Raw genomic sequence first — 17119 nt, 5'->3', positions numbered from 1 at the left:
ATGAGTCTCCCCGTATCCCTAGTAACCTTCGTGTTTTCATTTGAGTTACACCAAAGCTCTGCAGCGATATTCCCCAAACCATTTCTGCTCCTGAGACAGGATTGTTAGAAAGCAGCCCGGCTTTGTTTGCCACTCGTGTTACTCTAGCGTGGGCAGAAAATTCAAACGGGCACCTCTGACCCTTCCTGTGTGCTGCAGAAAGGATTTTGTGCTGCCCTGATGCCTCTGAGGCTCCCTGCTAACACCTGTGTTAAGCCTTGCTCTCCTGAATGGGCCACACTTTAAATCTTTACTATCAGGATAAATTGGTTGGAAGGGAAACAAATTAGCTCTTTTCTTCAGTTCACTAACAAAAAAAGGCTCTTGCTGCTTGCCCAGCAAACAATCTGGCATAGTAGTAATCACTTCAGGTGAACCTTGCATCTTGCCTACTGCTTACCTAACCTGCCACTGGGGGAGAGATTCTCATCTGTGTCCTGAGATTGCTGCCCTAACAGGACTGGAAATCAGATCACTAGAGCTTAAACTAGGTGACCTGCTCCCCTTACTTCATGGGAAATGTGTTCTCTTTTTTTTTAGCAGTTAGGGTCTTCAGAGGAGTGGTGAGCTAAGATGGTCAAAATTTAATGAGTTTCATCCGAAGTTTTGTTCTTTTAATGTGTTCCAGTCTGTTTTCCTTAGAGGGAATTGTGCAGATCACCTCACTTCAGCAGGGCCTCCTCTAGAGTGGGAAACACACTCCCTGAAATATCTTCTTTACTAAAATCATGACTTATATAATGTGATTATTTTGGCCTGTGCCAAATTTGTTCAGTGTTGCTTAATAATCGCACTGAGAAAAACTGTCCCTGGACTCATCAAATACCAGGGAATGCTGGAGTCAGAAGCCAATACAAGAACAAAAATTATCTCCAAAATCCTAGATCAGTTAGACCATGTTGACTACCACAGTCCTGAGAATTTTTCCTGGTAAAATACAAAGTGAGAAAAATGATAAATTGGTGATGGAAAGAAAGAAGAGGGTGTGTTGGTCCTTTAAAGGATGCCTAAGCAAGGGCCAAGACTTGGTCCAGCCTCAATGTGGTCAAAATCCTCTGAGCATATGTGTGGAGAGGCTCCTGCTCCCCATGTCCAGATATCTGACATCAGGCACTGTGCTCTTCCTAGAACTTTTCATAGTGATAAGTTGTTTTTTCCCCCTCTGCTGAGCCCAAAAGCCTAGGGAAGAGGGACCAAGAGTCAAAAATACGTCAACAGCAGACAATACCTCAAACCACATTTAATCTCAGCAGAGGAAAGCCTTTCTAATCTCACAGCCCTCATCTGCACATGTCTTAGAGGACTGAGTAATGAACTGCTCATTAAAGGTGTGGTGATAGGTTGAGGCCTCTCTGGAAGCACCTCAAATAGGTCAGAGGTGCTCTTGAGGGAAATAACCTACTGAAGCAGCAGAAGGGAAGGGTGCCCAGAGTCACAAGGTGCTGCTGCTCTGTGGGCAGCAGGAAGCTGTTTGAGTTGCATTCTTCCTGTGGTCAGCTGTTCTACCTTGTGGTTAACAGAATATCCTTAACTCAAGATTTTACTGATGATTAAGCCTCAAAACACTGAGTAAAGGTTTGAACAAGACAGAAGTGTGGTTATCTGAACAGCACGACCAGCTTGAACCCTGGTAACAGATTTGTTCCGTTTCCAAATGCATGTTTGCACAATGTGGCATTTTCAGAGGGTCTGCAAGGAAATGTGACATCCTGCAAAAAAAGGACTGGGTTTAAATTCAATTGTGTGCATAACTTTGTTCTTTGGATTAGTTTTTTAAAATATTTCCTTGTCTAGTAGCAGTGAGGAAAGGCACAGAGACTGAGCTGTATCCTGCTCTTATCTCTGCTCTTCCATGGTTTGTCTGAAGAAAAGAAAACCAGAAGACCAATTCATATCAAGACTTTGTGATATTATGAGTTGATGGTGAGGAATGAAAAATTCTCTGCTTCAGGTAGGAGGGATGACATTAGACAACCCCATAATAAACCACAATTTTAATAAAAGTGTGTTTTTTGAAAACTTCAAGGATCTCTAGGCCAAAAAAAAAAAAAAAATTTGAAAACTTCAATCCTTTTCCATAAAGGAAAAACTTCAAGTCTTTTCCATAAACAGGTTGGGCCTCAGTACATTTTATTGTTCAAGAAATGCTTCCTAAAGACAAAGAGCAGCAGGAAAGGTATTAAAAGTCTATTACAAGACACTGAGGTCAGTTAGGCCATCTGCACACTACCTCCCATTGGATGTCTAGTTTGGGTGCCTAAATTAGCTTCTCAGGTGACTAGATAGCCAGCAGGGTGAGTTAGCATGCCTGATGTCCTCTCTGCAGGCCTCATGGGCCATAGAGGGAAGCCAAGCTCCTAGACCAGGTGTTGGTGACAGTTTGGTGGCAGAGCCACACTCTGAGAATTCTCTGCTCCAACTCATGAGCTGCACCAAGCTTTTCTACAGATGGGGCTGGAGGGCAAATTCCTGCAGCATTTTAACAAGTGCCATTCCACACCTGACCACGGTCAAGTATCATTCCATGCCTGACCAGGGTGCGCCAAACTAACACCGTGGCAACAAACTCAGCCATGGGGAGGAAACTTAGAATTGAACACCAACCTGAATTTATTATTTTTCCTCCAACTCTAGGATACACTCTCTGTGGTTCCTGAGTTAAAACTCTGTTTCTGGAGGAAATGAGCCCCAAAAGCATGAAGTCTTTGCTTTAATTGCAGCCTTTCCTCTATCTTGCTCGAAGCAAAGCCCAGGTGAGAGCAGCAGACAACCCTGCTGAGCTGAAGCCTCTGTCTGAAGTGACCCCTCCTTTTCAGATAGGAGATGCACAACAAGTCTGCAAGGGAAGAAAACCTAATTATGTTGCACGTGTTCTAATTTAAGTTGCTGTACATTGCTGGGAGTTTGAGCGTAAGAAACACAAGGTCACTTTTGCCTGCCACAGTATCTTCTACTTGATGAGAAGATGATAGACCTGATAGCTTTTCCTGGTGTAATTACCTGAAGGGTGGGTGACTAGGGATCTTCCCTTGGTTTCATTCTGTGAGACTGAAACCCATTCTTTAAAATTAGATGCCCACCAACACACTCATTCACACGCACACACCACGGCAGGTAGAGAACTGCAGGTATGCTGCAACAGCAGGTGCATTGATAATCCATTTCATTATCTCCACAAAGCTAAAAGTCTTTAAAAAGAATACTCTCGTGGGTTTGCAGCACAGAAATCATAGTCCTGTAGGTGTGAGACTTCCTGGAATCCCAGCTGACAGGCCGTGAAAAGGTGCTGCTGTGCTGAAACACAGATCCATGCTATTCCTCCTCTGGCAAACAGGGATTCTAGCTGTGCCTGTAATAGGCACTTTAGATGGCATGTTCAGACTCATACAGCAAGGCATCAGTTTGTTTGTATTCTAGCCAGATATTAATTTATTCAAAGTCATGTTCATCTAGATTGTAGAATGCCTTGGAAATGTGAACTTGTGGCCTTGGTCATGGGAATCTTCATGGTCATCAGCAAAAATGAGTATGAGGACTACTCACTAAATTCTCCCTTTTGCACTGGTCAGGGAATATGAAATACCTAGGGCAAATCACTGAGCCTTAGTATTTCCATCTGTAGTGGGATAATGACTGCTGCTTCTTTCACGAAGTGCTTTGAGATTTATTTAAGATTGACTTAAGGTACCAACCAGGTATTTTTGCTTGGTATGAATGATGCTGAGATGTAATAAACTTTAGTTACTTGTTTTCTCATTGGTTTGTAACCCTCTGCTCCACATGAACATACTAGAACACTGATTTTACTCACTGAAGTAATATTTTTACAAAATGTAGTTCCATGGTTCTGTATAGAGAATGGCATTCAAATCAATAGGAAAAAAAATGCATGTTCTGGATATATTTAGTAGTAGATGCCACCAGATGCCACCATATAGATGATGAGGAAACTATAACCTTAATTTTTATTATCTGCTGCTGCAGTCCAACTACCTGAGTGTTTTCCAGGTTTTTTGGGGGTTTTTTTTTGGGTTTTTTTTTGGTTTTTTTTTTTTTTTTGCTGGTTTTTTTTTTGTTTGTTTGTTTTTTGTTTTTTGTTTTCTTTTTGGTGTTTTTTTTTTGGTTTGGTTTTTTTGTTTGTTTTTTTGTTTGGTTGGTTTTTTTTTGCCATACCTCCTGTACCAAAACCTAGCACAACACTGCCTTCTCTTTAAATATTTCCTTTGTCAGTACAAGTAAATGCAAAATATGTTACATGTGGGGAAAGGAGTGTCAGGAAGCTCTATTTCACTTCTCTCTTCATCTCTGGAGATATTATACATGCAAGAAAGCTGACATCCTCAATTATGCCTTACCTATTCCAGAAGAAGAAAAAAAAAAAAAAGGGGGGGAGACAAAAAAATTTACTCTAATAAATCTCATGACCTCTAGTCAGGGAAAAAGCGAATTCTCAGATATCCATAACAAGCTGAGCAGTGTGCAGCAGCAGAAATTACAAGTGCTGCACACTGAACTAAATTCTCTGGCACTTTAAAGTGCACATTTCCCAGCTTTGCCCTTTTCCCAGTATTCCACAGGGGACACCCGTAGCAACTGCTGATAAGGTCGTGTACAGGATGGGTGGTGAATCTGCCCTGATTTCACAAGGTTGTTATGTCTGGTACCAGAAAATAGATACCTGTGTATCCTTGAGAGAAATCCTTAAAGGGGGATTATGCAGAACTGTGTGTATTGTCTAGTGGAAAACAAAACAAAGGGGGGAAAACACAGAGAAAAAAAAAAATATAATAACTACTGAGTATTAGGTAAATACTTAGAATAAAATAGAATTTTTTGTAAGGATGTTTAAAGCAGAAACCGAATAGCTTTTGCAACAGTGACTTCAACATATGCATCCCTTTTGTACAGTGGTTTGGGATTTAGCTTTTGCTCTTTTTTCTGCCCCCACACCCAAAAAAACTCCCCAAAACACTCTTCAGAACACCAGCTGTGACATTTGGATAGAGACAGAGGTCTCCAACTGTTCAGACCTCTGCATTTGGGCTCATGTTTTGAGACTGTGATGCAGCATACAGAACAGCAGAGAACTTTAAACCAGAAAAGACCAAATCAATATGTTCTTCTAGATTTAAAACGGGGGGGGGGGGGGGGGGAGAGAAAGGAAAATGAAAAAGAAAAAAAGAAAAAAAATGAAAGTAAAAAAAAAAAGCAGCCAATGTCTAAAACTGACTCCAGGGTTCTTCACTCTTCATATCCAGGAGGTTTTGGTTTTGCAGTGTTTTAGAGACATCTTTGAGGTTTAGATCCAGATCAGGTGATCCTTAGTGCCTCCTTTTAAAGCTCAGAGCCAAATCTCAGCTATTTGGCAAGGACAGAGTCAGGAGGAATATTTGACACAGATTTGCCTTTCAAAAGTCCATGTTTAGCCAGGTTAGAGGAATGGCAACAGAAATCACAGTAACTTTCTCTGTGCCAGGTTGGTAGCCTGAGTGTGTTGAACTGGTGAATTTTGGCACTTCTCATCATTGCAGGATGAAGTGTAGTACAACACTGCCCATCTTTTATTCCAGAGGGAACCACATCTCACTGGGTTTGCCAAGACAGAAAGGCCCTTCCTAGTAAATCAACTCTGTCTTACCCGTGGGACACACTGCTTTACAGCAGCAGGGAATATGGCAAGCAAAATGAATTGTTTAAAAATGTGAAATATTCTTTTTGGTCCAAGGATGAGGAGGAATTGTTGGGATAAATCCAGAACTGAGGTATGTCTAGGGATAGAAATGGTTCCAGGGGAAGGGAGAGGAGACTCTGAACAGTGAGATTTATTGTGCTGGGATATAGACTCCCAGAAGAAAAGGCTGAAGACACATTGCTGGAATTGCTTAACACCAGGTTGGACAAAACACTGGAGGATTTAGAGAGGTTATATAGTTACAGACTTTTAAGACTAGAATGAACCACTTAGTCAAACCTCCTGCATGACTCATACCAGGGGATTTGCCTAAATGTATTCCTGTTCCAAGTCCAATAGCTGTCAGAAAAACACCCAGCCTAGTTTTAAAAGAAGCTCCCAGGTCTAGAGAGCCCATTGATTTCTGTGATAAGGTGGTCTCATGATTATTTACAAACACTCTTAAAGTGTGAGCCATGTTTGTCATGTCAGTTTTCCTAACTTCTGTGTCTCTGCTAAGCTAAGGACCTTCTGTGGCACTGCTGTCCCCATGTATTTTTATTCCCTTTGATGTGTATCTCAGATGCTTATAACACCAGGTTTACCTCTGCTTTAGCCAGTCTCCCTCTCTCTCAACCAGCTCTTGGAAATACTTACATTCCACCAACTCTTCCAATTCCAATCCTTCAAAATAAGTACCTTTTGAAAAGGAAGAGGCATAGCTTTCCTCCCTTAGCAATGGGCAATTGCACTTTGATATCTAAAATAAGCCCTGCTGCTTGTGATTTACCCCGTTTGCCAAGCTCCTTGGATAGGAGACTGTACCTTCAGTGCCAGTATTTTTATAGACTTACTCAACTCAAGCACACAGTCAACATTTAAGAGGAAGCAATAGCAGGGCTGGGAATGGTTTTGCTTCGTCAATATATATAGAGAAAAGAAATGTAGTTAAGTGAGTAACTAGAACAAAGGCAATTAAAAGAGCAATGCTCTGAGGTGCTGGTGGAACCACACCATGGCTCTATCTGATCTGATGCCAATCCCAAGTGGAGTTGTGCATAGCAATTATGCATTTATGCACAGACTCAGGACTGTAAGGGCTTCTTCAGAGCAGATTCTCAGCATGGGATGGACCACTTCTTACCTAGATGCTCTCCCGATGCCAGTTCTGTTCTTGATGTTAATCCCAGGCCTGAATTTATATTAAAACACTATATATTCAGCCTTGTGGGTGTGAGACTCAGGGCTTCATTTTACACCTGATTTGCTAGGTGAGAAGCTAGAGACATTTTGGAGGTCATTTAAGCACTAAGTTGTGCTCAGGGTGTTTTGCAATTTTCCTTTCTAGATCATAGCTCCCTGCCCTTTCTTTTTCTGGTCTGTGCTGCTGTGGATTTATATGCGTAGAAATCAAACCTAAACTTGGTCAGGGCCTTAAAGTGATGCTGTTGTACCTTAATAAAACTTGTTTTTAGCCTGGTGATATTGTGAAAACTCTTGAAAATATCTTGAAAGTATAAAAGCAAAGGACAATTAAATCTTGGGATCAGCTCCCAAATGGATTTGCACTGGAGATTCACACTTAATAAAATACAGAAAATTGCATTTTATTTTGGTACATAAATACTGGTAGTGGGGGACTGTGGCATTTAGAAGAGAGAATCACTCCACCAGAAAACTCACTTCAGCAAAATGATGCAGTCCAGTTGAGCCCTTTTTATGATCTGAGAAATTACTGTTTTTATAGCACACTAAATAAAACCTGCTATTTGAGCTGGAGGTTTATTAGTAAAGGTGATTTTGTCATAGTTGGGGAGGGAGGGGAGGAAGAAGAGATGAGGGATGAACATCAAAGCAGAGAGAGGTGTCATTCCAGAAAAGCACAGCAATGTCCCAAAAATGCAGTACCTGTCATCTTCACATCACCTAGCACCACCAGGGAGACACTCTATGTCACCATTTTGTTGTTTTTGTTGGTCCAGTACATTACCACAAGCCTGGTTAAATTTCCCCCACTGGGAAAGACTTGGCTATGGAGGAACCTGCAAAAACATCCGTGTGGAAGAGTTATCTGCAGGGAGCCAAATCCAGGGGATGGTAAAATTGATTCTTATAGGAGAGCAGTCAGATTTAGCCAGGACAGCTTGATTTTGTGATTTTGCAGCTGCCCAAAATCACCCCTTCTGTGGTCTTGAAAGAGGACTTGCAGCTGAGCATTTTTATTCACACAGCACATATCCATGCCCCAGGAGTCCCAGTGCACTGCTGGGCATCCTTCCCCAAACCTATCTTCCATCATTCCTTGAAGATCATATGGATTTTAAGTCCCCTGATTGAAGAAAAAAAAAAATCTTCAACAACTGTGTCACAGGGCCATCACGTCTAATCCAGAAACAGAGATGTCTGCCATGCTTTGGTCTCTTCAAGCTGTGCAAGGAAATTTCCCCAGCCATCACTTCCTTGGTTTCTAGGGAAAAGGGAAGAGGGTTCACTTTTTAAAATGGTGAAAAATAGTCACGTGTTATGGGGAAACTGGAGCATAAATCTCCTGAAGCCCTACTCATCCTGCTGCCTTTTGCAAATGGAATAGGTTCCACTTCAGGTCTGCTAGGACTGTTATAAGGCCTGCACTCAGTGTGCAAGGGAAGATGAGAGTGTTCCTATTCCCTTCTTTCAGAAAGATGTGATTTTACTGGTGAAAATGAAGCAGAATCCCACTTTGCAGTCTGATCCGAGACCAGCTTTTTGGGAGGGTCCAGAGCAGGTCTTGTCTCTGGATGTGTACACCCCACAGCACCCACTGGCTTTGCACAGAGTGTAGTGGCTCTTTGGTGTTTGCCCAACGGGGCTAGAAATTCACCATGTATGACCTCTCTAGGCAGATTTTGCAAAGGGAAAGAACCTCCCACATTTTGGTTCGGGTCACTGGAGTTCATCTTTTCGCAGTGAATTTGCTGAAGGCACAAGTGATGCTCTCACTGAATTCATGGAACAGGACTCAGATCTTCATTCAGGGAAACTGGAAGACACTGTATATTTGACCTGTCCTGCAAATTTTCAAAGGGTTTATAACGCAGCTGTTCCTGATAGATGTTCTGGCAGATTTCTGGACTTTTTACTAATGCTGTTGCACATTTAATATTTCATGCTAGACCTTAGCTGCAATCAGGATGCTTTGAAAGAATTAATCTGGCGGTCAGTAACTGCTAAATGAAGTGCATGCTAAAAGAATGATGAGCTAACTGACTGCAGCTCACAGCTTTTATGAGCTTCCCCAAATGCCTGTTTTCAGGTGAATTCAGCATCTCCTTGACATTTAAGGACTCAATTTATAATAAAATTATTTAACTCTAGTCGAAAGAATCACTGGCCTCGATGGAAAAGCCATTTATATTTCTCCCACCCCTCAGAAGAAAAAAAAAGTACTCAAGATAATGCTGCAATTCCTATATTAAATGAGGGATAAAAGAAACCTTTCAATGCAAATTAAGAACTGCAGGCTTTTAAAAATTATAGCAGATATTTAAAGTGCACAGCTGTTCACATCCTTGTTTCCAATTTAGCAATCTCAGACATGGTGAGGGCAACTAAGATGGTGAAGAGCCTTTAGGGGAGGCCACATGGGGATCAGCTGAGGTCTCTTGGTCTGTTTGGCTGGAGGAGACACAGGTCAGACCTCAGTGCAGTTACAGCTTCCTCATAAAGGGAAGAGGAGGGGCAAGCACTGATCCCTGCTCTGTGGTGACCACTGACAGGACTTGAGGAAATGGCCTGAGGCTGAGTCAGGGGAGGTTTAGGTTGGATATCAGGAAAGGCTCTTCACCCAGAGGTTGGCTGGGAACTGGAACAGGCTCCCAGGGAGTGGTCACAGCACCAAACCTGACAGACCTCAAGAAGAGTTTCTACAATGCTCTGAGGTACAGGGAGGGATTGTTGCAGTGTCCTGTGCAAGGGCAGAAGTTTGACTCAGTGATCCTTGTGGGTCCCTTCCAACTCACCCTATTCTGTCATTCTGGGATTCTGGGATCAACATCCAAGAAAACACCACAAGTCTTTCAGAGATTAATACCCCTCAATGCTCCCATTTCTGCAGGTCCCAGTCTGTCTTGGGATCCTTCTGCTGTTTTATTTTGGCTGAGCCACTCTACACACGTGCATTGTCCTCTACAGCTTGAAATTACAGAGGAAAGTGGAAGAGTAAGATGAGGTAGAACCTTGGACAAGCAATGTCATAGTGACACACCAGCGAGAGCAGGTTGAGCTTCCCAAAATTAACCATTCCTGAAGGATGGAAGTATGTTTTATATATGAATAATAAAGTCTTAATATCACTCCTGCAGTTAAGTTCATTAGTAAGGGTTTTGAACAAATGAAAGCACTCAGCTCAGCAAAGGTGCCTTGCTCTGCAAGCCCTGGCTTTGTGGATGTGATGACTGAAACACTTGCTTAAAAATCCTTGCACTGGCTTAAGGCCAGACAAGGACAAACCAGGGTGATCTCAGCACTGGAATGGGGAAAATTGTATGACTCCCATTGTAGTCCACCTTAGCTGGTGCCCAACTGTTCTCTCCCAGCTGCCTAAACCGAGGTAGCAAACAGTGTTATGGTTAAACATGATATTTAAACTGCATTGTTATGTCGGTGATGACGGGTTCTTTGTTGGAGATGACAGCAAAATCCCATTGTTTAGAGGTTTCCCAGACTTGGTGCTTAATACAAAGCTCTGAAAAGCACAGGGTTGTTTTAACATTTGATAAAGAAAATATGTGTAGCGATGGGTCTATTCCGCCAGTAAAGAGCAGATCAGCCTGCAGCGCCAAATCCTACCTTTATAAATTCAACACGTTGCTGCAATTTGACAAAATAAAATCCTCAATCCCTCCATGTGGAAAATAGAAGTGTCTGCAAAGCAGCAGAAGATTGAAACAGTGTGCAAATTATTCAGTTTAAAACTGGTAGCAAAATGAATTTGGAATAACTTTGGAATTTCTGAATTATTTAGAAAATCAAGACGCTTTATCAGGAATGCATGAAAAATTACAATTCACAACCATGTGAGCATCTTTGTACTGTTCAGTAATCTCTGCATTGATTTGTCTTTTCTTTGGATAAGTGCTTTAGACAAGGTATTCTCAAAACAATCATGATGCCAAAGCCTGAACTTCAGCTTCTCTGTATTGACACAATCACACAAACACACTGCAGAGTCTGGGATGTTTTGTTTGGTGAATGGACACAAAGAGATTGCTTGGCTTTTAATTAACCCACTCCCACCCCATGCTGTGTCATGCTCGCATGGGTATTTTTGCATTAATTCCTGCCTCTCTTTGTACGTCAAATGAATGTTCAGGGCTTGGGACCAGATTATCTTTAAGGTCTCCTCTAACCCAAACCATTCTCTGATTCTGTGATCCACACCACTGTAAGAGCATGATGGTTGTTTGGGCTTTGAGCTCTTTGAGACCCAGGGAATTGTAAAAGGAGTAAACTCTGGGAGTGACAAATTTGCAACAGTACTCTGGAAATTGCCCTATTGTGGAAATATAGCAATTAATTTTATGTTACTGTTGCTGATGTGTTTTCTATTGGTGTATCACCCTTAATTAAAGCCTTTAAATCAGTTTTGAACTAGATTCAGTGGAGTTCCTCAGAAAACTCCACTGTTTGTACTTTCAGCAAGTGTCGTTTTTCTGGTTTGTATCCCTCATCCATGGCTAGAGTCACTGAGGACCTGAAGAAATTGCTAAGACCATTTCAGAGACTTATGTTATGAACTGACTAGACTTGATCACAGGTTCCTCACACCTCATGTCCATGACTGCTCAACCTGTAAGTCATCAGGCCAAAGTTATATTTGCCTGAGCCTGCTGTCTCCTCCACTTGGCATCTTTTATTTACAGAGTAATTCTGCCCTGGGAAAGCTCAGTGCACTCACCAAAAGACATGAAATATCTCCAACCTGTAGCTCTGATTAGAGCCTGCAAGTGAGTAGTCTACAGCTGTCCCATTGGGACACAAGGGGAAATGCTCAATTTTGAGCAAAAGTATGAGCTGAGCCAGGATTATTTATTCATGTGTTGGAGCTGGAAATCTCATTTTTTTCTTTCTTTCAAAGGGTTTTTTTTTCTCTAGTAACATGTGTTCATGCATGTCTAGGAAGCAGAAACTAAAGAGAAGGCTTTTTCAAGGGGAACAAATAATTTGGAGATTCTCCAGTTTTTAGGAACTCAGGAGAAGAACAGAGGATGATTTTTCAGAATGCCAATTGCATTTTCAGTCAGTACCTGCAGATTTATTCATTCAGCCTGGAACATCCCAGGCTGACAGTTTGCTAGCGATGTTCTGTTATAAGGATTGTGTGAAGTACTTTTGGGTATAAACCCAAGTTAAGCAGCTCTGAATTCAGGCCTGCCTTCCCTCTGAGCTGGCTGGGTACAAAGAAGGTCCAGTTTGCATGAAGGATCTCTGCCACAGCAAACTGTTGTGCTTGAGCTAAAATCCTCCTCTGCATGGTTAGGAGACAACACCTGGGGATCCAGCACCTTTCCAGCTCAGGTGGAAAAGCAGAGCAAGTGCCCCCATATATGACAGCTTCACCCCATGGATTTCCAGAGATACCAGCTCCTAGGTGGCAAAATTGACACAAAAAATGCTTACAAGTTCCTAGACCACTCAGAGGTTTTTATGTGATGTTTTGATTTGTTGAGATTTGGTCTTGCTGGTGAGGCAGGGGTGCCCCTGAGATAAAAGAAAGCACTTCCCAATACCATGTTTTAAGTGACATTATGTATTTAGGAAAGACTTTCCTCGTCTTTTTTTTTTTCTTTTTTTTTTTTTTTTCTTTTTTTTTTTTTTTTCAATTTTGTTTCCATCCCTATGAAGACGATAACAAAGGATGGTATGTCCTCGGAGCACACTGATGTGTCACTGTGGATGCCAATCCCCACAGACGCTCCTGATGTTATTAATTTTTAAAACAAACTTGCTGATTGAGGTTCTGACTGCCTTTAAATTGTCTCTACAAGGAGACTGTGTACTAATTAACCCACAGAAACAATCAATGATGTACCTTTTTCAAGTTTCAGGGTGATTAGAATATGAAAATGAAGAGCACAATGGTGCAGATGTTTTAAAATCACAGCAGACAGCAATTAGTGACATGGGAACCAGCTGCTTATCTCTCCAGATAAAGCCTCTTAATAGGGAATTACACTTGAGGAGCCATTACACAGATGGATCTGCGAATGATTTAAAGAGGGGGCGTTGTAGTATTAACTTTGATTTGCAAGCCAGATTCTTGACAAGCTTTATGTGTGTTACCTCTTAAAGAAGGTGCATTTGGAGTAGGAGGGAACCATCCCTTTAAGCACTCTTTTTTTGTGTTGGGGTGGGGGTGTTGGGTTTTCTAAATGTATATTTATCATAATTTTTAAGGCTTTTTTTTTTTATATATATATAATCATTGTTATTATATTATCAGACCATTGATTTTGTTGCTGTCATCTCCCCCCAGTTTTTGCATTTGGACTGGAAGCAGCATGTGGGTTTAGATGGAAGCTCAGTCAGAGAACAAGTACACAGACTGCAGCATCCTAAAAGAGTCCCCAGGGGATAGATTCTGCTGCTGGGTACTTCTTGCTGCCCCTGATGGGACTGGTACAGCATCACCTCCTCAGCTGCAAGGGCTGCACACCAGAATAAAACTGTTCTGGGGACTAATCACATCTGCAGGTTGCACAGGACTGGAGGGACAGCATAAAACCTCTTCTTGTCTGTGACCAGTGATCACCAGTATATGGGATCTATCCTGCTCACAAGTCTGCCCACCACTGCCAGCGCTGAGGCCTGAAACTCACGAGTTTGTCATTCAAATCTTATTCCACTAATAAGAGGATTCTAATCTTATTCTACTAATAAGAGGATTGTAATCTTATTCTTATAGTCTAAGGTTTAGACATGTGCTGGATCAGGTTGCTCAAGCCTTTTTGCAGTTAACAAAAGCTATCATCTTCTTTTTGTGTATTTTATTTTCTTTAAAGGAAAGTTGGGATTATTTAACCTACTAAAAACATCCAGTAAAATGTATCTGAAGAGAAATATTGACCAAGTATGCTGAGTTGTAGTAAAATTACATAAGTTAATTTACACTTCTACTTCCACAAAAGAAGGAGCAGATTCTCAGTGCAGAATAGTTGGCTGTGGAAGAAAATCCCATTTAATGAGAGAGCAAATGATAAGCAGAGGCTGGCACTGAAGTTTGAAGCATTTTTATGGTCTTATAAACCAAAAAGTAAATAAAGATAAATCCTTCTGTTTTCATGAAAAAAAGCCCACTATTTTTGATGCTGGTCTCGGCTGGCTGCCATAGGAACTCTATTTGAGCCAACAGCCCCATGGAGCTGGAGTATATTACATACTTACTGACAAATAAAGAAAAGAATTTGGGTGAAAGGTATCAAGATATCGGTTTCTTAAGATTCCCTCACCATCCTGACAGGTCTGACATCTGACATCTCTGTCAGCAAAGCAGAGTCTTGGCTTAGCTGAGCTAGACCTTATTGGCTTTTGGAGATGGTTCTCACACAGCAGGGAAAATTGAAGCCTAAGCATTAGGACCAATGGGATCAAACAGCAACACAGATTAATACATGGGGAATAAAATACACTTGGCCACATTACTTTCAGCTGATTTAGTAGTGTTTTTAGGTAAACAGTCCCCACATATCTATTTCAGCTACTGAAACCCAACCTGCTGCAGCCAAATTGTCTCTAGTCACTGTGCTGCAGAGGAATTATTTTTGGGTGGTATGGATGTGTCTGGCAGGGTAGAGCCAATAAACGTTAAGCTGGAAGAAGTTTCATGAGCAAACCCAGCAGACTGCAATGTGCTTGGGCAGGTATATAGTTGATATCCTGCTTAGGAAATGGAGTCCCCTGATCCTGCAGACCAGTCATTTTTTGAAGGCCTGTTGAAATTGGAGTGCTTATCTGTGTGATTAAATGCCTCCAGAGCTGACACCTTTGATGACATAGGCATATCTTTCTCATGAATTTTAAGATCGATGTGGTGGTGGCCTGTGCTGCTGGAGCAATGACAGGGCTATCATTAGGGATGTGCTGGGAGTTGCATCATCACTATGTAATGTACAGGCCAAAGAAATGAGGCTGGAGGAGCCAAGCCATATATCAGCATTCATCGCTGATCTATAGCTGGCCTCTCCATTCTGAGCCCTTATTAACTGCCTTAAAATACAGATCAGAGATTATTGCTCCTTCTAGATCATGGATCTCCGTGTGTGTGATAGATATGGAGGGAATAGGATGTTTTCATAGTGAGATGTTTTTATTCCCTGCTGTAACACTCCTTCTTCTTTTTTTTTTTTTTCTTTTTTTTTTTTTTCTCTCTTCCACATGAAATGTTTCAAGTCATTTAGTTTCATGGCTCAGCACTTGGAAGTAACATGGGTGTAAGAAGCTGGCTTGGGTGCAGTCAGCAGGCTGGGATCTGTTCAGAAACAGCCTGGCCCTGCCTTAGTGTGGGTCCTAGGGCCCAAGAGAGGCCTTAGCCCAGCATTGCCAGGGCTTCTTTGCATCATGAGTTGTGGTACCTCAGGAAAATGAAGTTTTATGTGAGGCTGGAATGAAGCACAGCATCTCCCCCTGGACATCACCAGGGGATGGTCTGCCCATCTTCTTGTGCCAGGACACACAGCATAGTGGCTGGGCAGCAGGAGAAGCCCAAGTGGCCCAGGCAAAATGGATCTCAGGAGCTTTGGGATCAGTTTAAAATAATTAAAATAAAACAAGCTGTAAAACTCCAGTGCTGGTGCTGCTGGTTTCCCCTTCCTGGACCCATCCCAAGATATGGGCACGCATGGGCCCCCTTTCTTGAAGGAGGGCATCATGTGGGTTGTGTCCTCTGTGTGCTGCAGGGCTTGTGTGTGGGAGGCCACTGTGAGGAGGAGGAGGAGAAAGATTCATTCCCCAAGGTCTGTTTATGCTTTCAGCTCTTTTCTCAGGCTGAGGAAACCAGGTGTCGCTCACCCACGACATCTGCAGCTCCACCACAGCTGCATGCTTTCGTTCTCTCACTCCACAATTCCTGGAAATCTCTGTTTTCCCTAAGCATGGCTGGTCCATGTGTGTGACAGCTGAACTATCCACAGGATTTAAGACTCCCTGACTGCTGCTTAGACAATGGACCAGAACAACTTCACCATTATTGCCTATTCCAGAAAAGCCACATGTCTATATTTATATGGGCATGAAAGCTCAGTATCAATTTGTCAATAATGAGCATGTTTAGTGGCCACTAAATAATGTGCCATGGGCTTGGGGCTGTCTTTTCAAACTTCTCTGAAGTTGCTCAAAACTAGGGACACTTAATTTTCCCAACTCAGAGCCCTCTTATTCCCTTTTGCCTGCTTGCCCCAAAATTTCTGTTGCAAACACCCCAAAGGGAGACCTAATGGGTCACTGATAGAAACCTAACTGTAAAAGGGTAGGAACACAAGACCCAAAGCATTTATTATCTACTTTTCTTTCCTTGATTTTGTTTTTATTTTCAGTCTTTATTTGACATTCACAACAGTGTCAGTAGTTTGTACAAAAGCAGTTGTACAGTCTGACCCAGAGCTTTACAAAATAAAAGTTGCAAAATCAAAAAAGAAAACAAAACAGATCAACCAAAGAAAGTAAAAAACAAATAGATTGATACTTTTGCTTTAAAAGGAAAAAGTTACAGCTGAAGTAAACAACTCTTTTTTTTTAGCTGGAGGCCCACCAAGAGAAAAACAGTAGAGTTTCTTTTGCTCTGCAAGAGTCTTCAGCATAATTCTGCCCTTGCTGTAACCTCTGCGGCTCGAAGAGCTCCTGTCAGAGTAAAAATCATGTTGAAAATATCTCTCACCAACATTGCAAATAGCAGAGTTTTAAAATGGAAAGGGAGTAATGCAAATCTTGAACCTGCCAAGTGTGCCTCACATACTTGACGCTATGCATATGATTTTAAGCACTAAGTATGCAGGGATGGCTTCCATGTGGAAATTCAAGTAAATCTTTGCAGAATCTGCCTTCATAGGAAGTGGACCCATGGGTTTTCCTCTTGTTTATTACAACTTCCAAGATAATTTTTCAGTTTTCTTGTTTACAATAATGAGTTTAATTGCTGCTGTTGAGCCTCAAGTTCTGTGAGTGATTATTTTTCAGGAAAAAGGCATTCTCACCAGGAGGCTGAGTTGCACCATTCATCCATTGAAAGGGAATATTTCACTTGTGTTTTAAATTAAAAATCAATAGAATATGTTCCCTTAGCAATTTTGCATTTATAGAAATATTTCCAGTGTTTTTAGAGTAGGGAAACCAAACAAAACTTGTTTACTGTGCATGAAATCTAAATGCAAATTTGGC

At 41.7% G+C, this 17119-nt stretch overlaps 1 protein-coding gene across 2 annotated transcripts in view; it reads left to right on the top strand.

Annotated features, from left to right (window-relative positions):
- SETBP1 (SET binding protein 1) overlaps positions 1 to 17119 on the top strand; it is a 266550-nt gene that overhangs the window by 166056 nt on the left and 83375 nt on the right. The gene's annotated exons all lie outside the window — the stretch shown is intronic.

Source organism: Vidua chalybeata, chromosome Z, assembly GCF_026979565.1.
Source record: "Vidua chalybeata isolate OUT-0048 chromosome Z, bVidCha1 merged haplotype, whole genome shotgun sequence".
Classification (NCBI taxonomy): Eukaryota; Metazoa; Chordata; class Aves; order Passeriformes; family Viduidae; genus Vidua; species Vidua chalybeata.
Note: the sequence above shows the minus strand (reverse complement) of the source record. Positions and strands in the feature narration are given on the sequence as shown.